The following is a 10120-nucleotide window of genomic DNA, read 5'->3' as shown; positions in this document are numbered from 1 at the left end:
TGACCTCGTGATCCACCCGCCTCGGCCTCCCAAAGTGCTGGGATTACAGGCATGAGCCACTGAGCCCCGTCCGGATTGTGGTCTTTAATACCATTCCTCTCCAAGAGAAACCAGGGCTCTTTGAAGAAATTATCATCTCCAGATATGGAACAGGAAATATGAAAAATGAACCTGAAATATCTTGTTATATCTGAAAGCAGGAAAGCTATCAAAGGCTACTGGAATCACATTAAAAGAATGCAGATATCAACTGGACACGGCCAAATATGAGATAAATTTGAGCATCAAAATAAATAATGACTATCTTGAATCAAAATTCATTAAATCTATATGAAAACCTATGAGTTCATAGTGATAACTACAGAAAACACATTTCCTGATTCTTTTTGGTGGTTGTTAGAACACCAACAGTGTTCTGAATATAGGTAAGTAAGGAAAAACAAGTAAGCATTCATCTGCATTTTCTGTATATATTCTATCTCAGGGTAACCAAATAGCTGATGAGGGAAAATTCTTCTGAATAGAAGAATTCCAACTAATAAACAAAAGGAGAATGACAGATTTATTTTATTTTATTCTATTTTTTTGAAGCAGTCTCACTCTGTTGCCCAGGCTGGAGTACAGTGGCACCATCTTGTCTCACTCCAACCTCTACTGCCAGGGTTCAAGTGATTCTCCTGCTTTAGCCTTCTGACTAGCTGGGATTACAGGCGTGCGCCACCACACCTGGCTCATTTTGTATTTTTAGTAGAGGTGGGATTTCACCATGTTGGCCAGGCTGGTCTCCAACTCTTGACCCCAAGTGATCAGCCCACCTTGGCCTTCCAACATGCTGGGAGTACAGTGTGAGCCACTGTGCCAAGCCCAAGAATTTACCTGGAACAAAACAGGCAGTTGGGCATATAGGTTTGAGCTTCAGAGAGCAATCTAGCCTGAAGGTACATATTCAGAAGTCATTAGAATATCATGCATGATGAAAGCCTTGAGGAATCTGTGGTAATCCAGGAGGGGACTGAATGAGAACCAAGGGTGCAACTGGCCATATTGTCAACACGAAGGGCCAGGCAGAGGAAGAGTAACTAATGAAAGTGACTAAGCTGAATTAGGTAGAGAATGTATGAGGAAGAAACATGGAAGGATAGGTTAGTGCTGCATAACACGACGGGGGAGAGCTTCATGAAAGCAGAAAGGAAGGGGGCCGTGGGGAGAAGGGGCTGCAGAAGGGGGTCACCATGGCAGATGCAATGGAGAGGCTAAGTAGAGTGACACCTGGGAAGCCCACACTGGCAGTAGGGATCTTCAGTTACGGTGGAGGACAGAGGTAGAAGCCAGACTTCAATACACTGAGAAACACTGAGGAAAGTCTGTTGGTAAAAGAAAAAAAACAGGGAGAGTGGCCTGAGAGCTACATAGATTCCATGAGAATTTCTAGGAGTCAAGCCAGTTTATAACCTCACAGGGTCCTGTGAGGACAGAGTCAGAGAGAATGAGTGAGAAGGACTGAGCTTTGTGGTCCAAAAAGTTAAGAAGAGGCTGGGTGTGATGGCTCATGCCTGTAATCCCAGCATTTTGGGAGGCCAAGGCAGGTGGATCACCTGAGGTCAGGAGTTTGAGACCAGCCCGGCCAACATGGTGAAACTTTGTCTCTACTAAAAATACAAAAATTAGCCAGACGTGTTGGTGGGTGCTTGTAATCCCAGCTACTCAGGAGGTTGAGGCAGGAGAATCACTTGAACTGGGAGGCGGAGGTTGTGGTGAGCCGAGATTGCGCCACTGCACTCCAGCCTGGGCGACAGAGTGAGACTCTGACTCAAGAAACAACAACAAAAAAAGAGGATTCTGGCTTGATGATATCAAAAAAATAAGCATTATTAAGATACAGCTGCTGAAACAATGATTCCCCAAAATACAGTGGCTTAAACAAAAGAGATCTCTCTATAGAAGACCAGTTAACTCTCTCCTACCCCTCATACCTTGATAGTGTTGGGGACAGAAGCTTTTTATTATCTTTTTTTCTTTTTTGAGACAGGGTCTCACTCTGTTGCCCAGGCTGGAGTGCAGTGGAACGATCTCAGCTCACTGCAACCTCAACCTCCCAGGCTCAAGTGATCCTCTGGCCTCAGTCTCCCGAGTAGCTGGGACTAAAGGCATGCACCACCACACCCGGGTAATGTTTGTATTTTTTTTTGTAGACAGGGTTTCGCTACGTTGCCCAGGCTGGTCTCCAACTCCTGATCTCAAGTGATCGGCCCACCTCAGCCTCCCAAATCGCTGGGATTACAGACTTGAGCCGCTGCACCTGGCCCCACTTTTTTTTATATTGTTGCCTTATCGTGTTCTAGATTTGGGGTCAGTCAACTGTAGCCTGTAGAGAAAATTCAGCCACTCCCTGTTTTGGTAAATAAAGTTTTCCTGGAACACAGCCATGCCCATTGTTTACATACTGTCTGTGGTTGCTTTCCCCTACAACAACAGAGTTAGCAGCTGTGACAGAGCCTAGGTGTCCCATAAAGCTGAAAATATTTACCATCTGGCCCTTTACAGAAGAAATGTGCTATTCCCTGTTCTAGGATGTTGCCCTCTTCCACAAAGGCAAAAGAGCATGCTACCATGTCCACTGGATCTACATTCCAGCCAAAATGGAAGGAAACGTGAGCAGTTGAGGGAACACTCTTGTCTTTTAAGGGAATGCCTTGGAAATTGTACAAGTCACGTCAATTTGCATACTTCCAATTAGAACTTAATCTCATAACCATATTTTGCTGCAAAGGAGGCTATGTAACATGGTCTATTCTGGGCAGCATGTGTCCAGCCAACATTTGGGGAACCAAAAGCAGGAGAATAGATATTGAGGTTGATGCCTTGTTTTTACCGCAGTATTGTATTAAACAGCCAACTTTACTGGGTGGACCACTACTACACTACAAACACTTAAAGAAGTGGACAAAGTCGAGTTTTCCAATGCAAGTAATAGGAGATGGCTGTTTCCATATGTAGCTTAGACAAAAAATAAAATTTAAGTTCGAAAAGACAAAAAAATCAAGGATAAGCATTAAATGTATAGATTCATGAAGTAGTTGATACTTTACCACATCTTGATGTCCTGAAACTGAGAGGCAACTTTGAAACTTGAAGGAGGCATTGGACTGAACTGGTGTGGTGGGTGGGAGGGATGGGCTGATAATGGTCCTAAAAGCCAAGGACATTGCCAGGCAGTTGGAAGAGCAGGACTGGATGCGGGGACATTTGCCACATTCTGGCCTGGCAGATGAGCTGGGTTCACAGCTGAGTATTTAAAGCCAAAGGGGACCGGGTGCGGTGGCTCATGCCTGTAATCCTAGCACTTTGGGAGGCCAAGGCGGGCAGATCACCTGAGGTCAGGAGTTCGAAACCAGCCCGACCAACATGGTAAAATCTCATCTCTACTAAAAATACAAAAATTAGCCTGGTGTGATGGCGGGTGCCTGTAACCCCAGCTACTCGGGAGGCTGAGGCTTGAACCTAGGAGGCAGAGGTTGCAGTGAGCCAAGATCGTGCCACTGCATTCCAGCCTTTGCAACAGAGCAAGGCTCCGTCTCAAATAAAATAAAATAATAAAATAAAATAAAATAAAATAAAATGAAACCAAAGGGAATAGCAGAGTTGGGGGAATGCCAGGAGCATCTGCCCTAACAAAGGCAGTGCTCTCACTAAAGCCAAAAGGAAAGCTGGAGTTAAGGGTTTGGGGTGGAAGACACTGCAGGGAGTCAGCTAATGCTGATTTCTTACTAGACATCACCCTCAGAGCTACTGTATAAACAGTCAGTGTTTTTAGCTACCCAGAATCCATTTCTCTTGCTCTCAATACTGTTCCAGTTCCTCTGGAGAGAACTCCCTTGCCCCATCCAGTGCACATGATTTGTGTGGAGCATCAGACCTACTCCCTCCAAATCAAATCATGCTTTCCTCTGGGACACTGCTTAACCCGGAGGTAGTTATGTAGCCTAATCAGAATGAAGGTGTACTATATTAGTCTGTTCTCTTGCACTGCTATAAAGAAATACCTGAGACTGGATAATTTATAAAGAACAGAGGTTTAATTGGCTCATGGTTCCACAGGCTATACAGGAAACATGATGCTGGTGTTACGGGATCTTTGGGGTGTCAATTTCCTGGCCAGAAACCTCTGTGGCCAGTGGCACCTTTGCCCAAGTTCTTGTCCAAGTTCTTGTCCTACATCCAGGAGGAATGAGGTATACAGGTAAGTGAAGGGTAAACAAGATGAAGACGAGCTTTATCGACTGTTAGAAGACCTCAGAGGAGACCAGCAGGGGATAGCTCGTCTCTGTAGGGAGGTCATCCTGTGGAGTGTCCTGCTCTTAGCAGATAGGGAGCCCTGGAGAGGGTCACTCCTCTCTGCAGCTGGTAGTCCCGACATATCTGCAGGTCCCTGAAGCTCTCAACAGAGAGAGGGTAGCTCCTCTCTGCAGCTGATCAACCTGTCCCGTCAACTCTCTCTGTACTCCCCACCCTCTGCCCTCCTCTAACTGAGCCTAGGGCTTTTATGGACCTCAGAGGGGAGGACGTGCATGCCAATTGGTCCATGGGTGGCCATGGGCAGCCGGAAAAGGCACCGAGTCCCCACTCCAGTCTGCAAGACTGGCAGCCTAGCCCCCAGGCTTCAGGCCCTCCCTGGCCTGAAGGAGGGGCCTTACCAGGGACCTGCCCCCTTCCACCCAGGAATCTGTCTGCCTCCCGCTGCCATTCATGGCCCTGGGCTCAGCCCCAACCCCTCTCCTAGATCAGAGCAGGCCCCCGGAGAGGAGCGAGGCCAGGCAGCAGGGGCAGACACCCCCAGCCTGCAGGGAAGTTGGGGGGCTCTTCCTGGGCCACTGAGGGTGCAGGGTGCAGAGATGCCCGGGTCCTGAGCCTGGGAGGGAGGCCACAGCTGCGCCCCAGGAGCTCTTGCCCCACCAACTCGGAAGGGGTGGGGGTCCCATTTGTCCCAGCTCCTGCCTGCTTGCTGGAGTGGGAGGCCCAGGTCTGCAACTGTGGTTGGAAGGCTGCATCTGCACCCAGGAGGGCAAATCCTACCTGCTCACAGTCCCCACCAAGAGCACAGGGAGGCTTGGATCCACAGCCAAGGTTTGAGTGGCTGCAGCCCCACCCAGAAGGGCATGGCTCCAGCCTCCTCCATAGAGCTGGAGGCCTGGGTCTGCAACTGCAGTTTGGGCAGCTGCAGCAGGACCCAGGGAGCTCCCTCCGCAACTTAGAAGGGGCGGCGCTCCCACCAGCTCCATGGAGTATGCAGCCTCTGCTGCAGCTGGTGTGATGGCAGCAGCCGCTGCCACTGACATCTACTTGGCTTCTGGGAAGGCCTTATGAAACTTACCATCCTGGCGGAAGGGTTAACAGACTCATCTTACATGACCAGAGTGGGAGCAAGAGAGGTTGGGGGGAAGTGAGGCACACTTTTAAATGACCAGATCTCATTACCAGCACCAAGAGGAATATCTGCCCCCATGATCTAATCGCCTCCTACCAGGCCCCACCTCCAGCACTGGGTATTACAATTCGACATGAGATTTGGGCAGGAACACAGATCCAAACCATATCAGAAGGGGATGCAAGAAAACATTTTACAGGGCTCCAAGAGGGGCTTTAGCAGGCACTGAATTTTAACTTAGGAAGATATGGCGGGGGAGAAATGCCTGCTGTGCACATCTTGCCAGACAGATTGTGTCCAAGGATTAAGCCAACAAGGAGTAGTTGACAGATGTACACAGAAAAACCAGGTTCTGGGACATCACTTGCAGGACTGAGACTAGCTATGTCTGGAGACAATGCTCCCTTAGAATTTCGTTATTGCCACGAATCAATTTATTCTCTTTTTGTTTAAGCCATGGTAGATTGAGTTTTCTCCCACTTTAAGTGGAAAAACATCTAATACTACTAGACCGTTTTAAGTTCATTGTGTCACTTAATTTCACAACACTTGTGGGTCATAGGTATTATTCTCATTTTATACAAATGAGGAAACTGAAACTTAGAAAAATTTAGTACCTTGCACAATATGCACAGCTCCTTGAACGAACTTTCAAACTCATATCTAGTTCTGAAACCCCTAAAACAACACAACAGAGGCCCTCTTATCCATTTAGTCTGCACATAGATGATCAGCTAACCACAAAAGTCAAAATGAAGAATTACTTAAAAATTCTTACACAGGCCGGGTGCGGTGGCTCACACCTGTAATCCTAGCACTTTGGGAGGCCAAGGTGGGTGGATTGCCTGAGCTCAGGAGTTCGAGACCAACCTGGGCAACACGTGAAACCCCATCTCTACTAAAATACAAAAAAAAAAAAAATTAGCCAGGTGTGGCGGCGTGCGCCTGTAGTCCCAGCTACTCGGGAGGCTGAGGCAAGAGAATTGCTTGAACCTGGGAGGCGGAGGTTGCAGTGAGCCGAGATCATGCCATTGCACTCAAGCCTGGGCAACGGAGTGAGAATCCGCCTCAAAAAAAAAAAAATTATACCCACGCCGAGCGTAGTGGCTCATGCCTGTAATCCCCGCACCCTGGGAGGCTGAGGCAAGAAGATCGCTTGAGCCCAGGAGTTCAAGACCAACCTAGGCAACGTAGTGAGACCCTGTCTCTATTTTTTTATTAAAATAAAATTTAAAAAATGACACACGCATAGCTCACATAATTTAAACTAAAACACATAAATATATATTGATTGTCTATCTTTTCCATAGATTCAAAGCATTTATTTGAATATATAACTGATGATTAGAAGTTGGCGTGTGTGTGTGTGTGTGTGTGAGACAGGTTCTTGCTCTGTCACCCAGGCTGGAGTGGAGTGGCTTGATCACAGCTCACTACAGCCTCAACCTCCCAGGCTCAAGCTATCCTCTCACCTCAGCCTCCCAAATAGCTGGGACTACAGACATGCACCACTACACCTGGCTAATTTTTGTATTTTTTGTAGAGACAAGGTCTTGCTATGTTGCCCAAGCTGGTCTTGAACTCCTGGACTCAAGCGATCCATCTGCCTCGGTCTCCCAAAGTGCTGGGATTACAGGCGTGAGCCATGGCACCTGGCCTAGAGTTTCATATCATCGTTTCTGCATGACCCACACCAGGCATCATCAAGGATTTCTAATATTTATTTAAAGGAGAAGTTTAACATACTTTCAGAGTATTTTGAGTGCAGAACCCTACATTTTTTCCTTCCAGCATTTTACAGTTGCTTTCCCACTTCTAATCCAACAGCAATTTTTTAAATGATCCTCTTCTATCAAGTCTTTCCAAAGCATTCAACTTAATTTTCTTAGGAATAATTTCTTTTTAAATTAATTCATGAGCTTATATATTTACTTAAATTATATAATTACAATAAAAAATATAACTGGCATTGGCATACATAGGCTGCATTAGTTTGTAGGGCCACCCAACAAAGTTCCACAAACTAGGTAGCTTAGAGCAACACAAATGTATTGTCTCAGCTCTGGAGGCCGGAAGTCTGAAATCAAGGTGTCAGCAGGGTTGCACTTCATCTGCAACCTGGAGGGGAAGGCTCTTTCACTGCTTCTTCTTGTCTTTAAGTCGTTTGCTGGCAGTCTTTGGCACTCCTTGGCCTGTAGATGCATCAGTCCATTTCTCTGTCTTCATATGGCCACTTTCTCTGTGTGGGTGTCTGTGATGGTTAATATTGTCAACTTGATTAGATTGAAAGATGCAAAGTATTGTTCCTGGGTATGTCTGTGAGGGTGTTGCCAAAGGATATTAACATTTGAGTCAGTGGACTGGGAAAGGGAGACCCTCCTTCATTCTGGGTGGACACAATCTAATCACCTGCCAGTGGAGCCAGAATGAAAGCAGACAGAGGAACATGGAAAGACTAGACTGGCTTAGCCTCCCAGACTACATCTTTCTCCTGTGCTGGATGCTTCCTGCCCTAGAACACTGGACTCCAAGTTCTTCAGCTTTGGGACTCTGACTGGCTTCCTTGCTCCTCAGCTTGCAGATAGCCTATATTGTGGGACCTTGTAATCATGTAAGTCAATATTCCTTAATAAACTCCTATATCCTATTAGGTCTGTTCCTCTAGAGAACCCTGACTAATACAGTGTCTGTGCATCCAACTTTCCTCTTTTCATAAGGACACCAGTCATACTAGATAGGACTCCCCTAATAACCTCATTTTAACTTGATTACCTCTGTAACGACCCTATCTCCACAAACAGTCACATTCTGAGGAACTAAAAGTTAGGACTTCAATGTGTCTTTTTTGGGGGGACACAATTCCACTCAGGGTAGTCCATTCACTACCCTGACTCTTAGTGACGCTATCACCCAGGTGGTGGGAAAAAAAGTGGATGTGCCATCCTAAAGCTGTGGGTAATTGGCATGAGTTAGCACATTTTGCAGAAGAAAAATAAAATACTGGTCAATCAAAGGAGTCAGTAAAAAAAACCCACTGCAGATTACAGAGGAAGCCAATAGGGGTGGAGAGGTAAGTGATGAAACAGAGAGTTGAATCATTTTTCTGGTAGACATTTTAAATAGCATTTTAGATCACTGTTTCCTTTTTCAAAAACAAGGAAGATTTTCCTGGGCAGTCTCTTCTGTGGAAGGAAGAGTTCCTTCAAATCTTTCTTTTTTTTGAGACAGAGTTTCACTTTTTTTGCCCAGGCTGGAGTGCAATGGCGTGACCTCAGCTCACTGCAACCTCCGCCTCCCAGTTTCAAGCAATTCTGCTGCCTCAGCCTCCCAAGTCCTGGGATTACAGGCATGCACCACCATGCCCGGCTAATTTTATATTTTTAGTAGAGACAGGGGTTCTCCATGTTGGTCAGGCTGGTCTTGAACTCCGGACCTCAGGTGATCCATCCGCCTCAGCCTCCCAAAGTGCTGGGATTACAGGTGTGAGCCACTGCGCCAGGCCATTCCTTCAAATCTTAAAGCAGATCCAGATGCATCTCTGTCAAGGGTATATGGGTTGTTGTTGTTTTTTTCTGCTATAATGGAAAATATGGGAATCCTTCCCCGGCTGTGTATTCCTCACATTCAAAATTTTGGAAGATACATATATTTTTCTGATGTTTTCAAATCTCTCTCACCTGTACTTATAAATAAGTTCACATTTAGATTTGTTCTTCTTTTTTTTTTTCTGGATAATTATTTCTACCTGTACTTGCAGAACCTTACTCAGTGGCCCCCTCCCCTGGTGGCATCTCAGAGGATTTCATAAATAGGCTAATGCATGCTGAATACTGCACTGTCCTGCTTCTGCCTGAGATCCTTTCAAAACTACAACATCTTGGTTGGGTGTGGTGGCTCACCCCTGTAACCTCAGCACTTTGGGAGGCCAAGGCAGAGGACCTCTTGAGTGCACGAGTTTGAGACTAGTGCATGCAGTATAGCAAGGCCTTCTCTCTACAAAAATATTTAAAAATTAGCTGGGTGTGGTGGTGCATGCCTATAATGCTAGCTACTCAGGAGATTCCATGGGAGGCAGAGGCTGCAGTGAGCTGAGATGAGCCACTGCACCCCAGCCTGGGTGACAGGGTGAGACACCATCTCAGAAAAAAAAAAAAAAAAGTTGAAGGGAGCTGGCTTGCCCCTTGCACCATGTAGGATGCATGAGAAGACACCATCTTTGAAGCAGACTGAGCCCTCACCAGACACTGAATCTCCTAGCACCTTGATCTTAGACTTCCCGGCCCCATAAATTTAAGAGCCATAAATTTCTGCTGTTTATAAATTACCCAGTCCAAGGTATTTGTTATAGTAGCCTGAATGGACTATGACAATACATGATGTTATTTTTTGGACTGTAGTGTTCATCAACTCCTTGGAGATGACCATGCCAGACCTCTCTCCAGCAGTTCTCCCTGTGGGTACATGTACTGTGACTTCTTCCTCACCTCTACATATCTGGCATTCACCGCCAGCTTCCTGCCCTTCCAGGCAGCCTTACTGGACCGGATCCAAGGGCACTGTCTCCTGCATGGCCCATATCTGATCCATGAGAAACACAAATGCATCTTGGGACCCCTTGGCCTATGTGGGCTGACAACCGACCACTGCATGCCTTTTTCAGGTGGGAGGTAAGTGACCAGAGAGTTTCCATGTGCA

Source organism: Symphalangus syndactylus, chromosome 9 (genome assembly GCF_028878055.3).
Source record: "Symphalangus syndactylus isolate Jambi chromosome 9, NHGRI_mSymSyn1-v2.1_pri, whole genome shotgun sequence".
Lineage (NCBI taxonomy): Eukaryota > Metazoa > Chordata > Mammalia > Primates > Hylobatidae > Symphalangus > Symphalangus syndactylus.
This window is presented reverse-complemented; position numbering follows the sequence as displayed.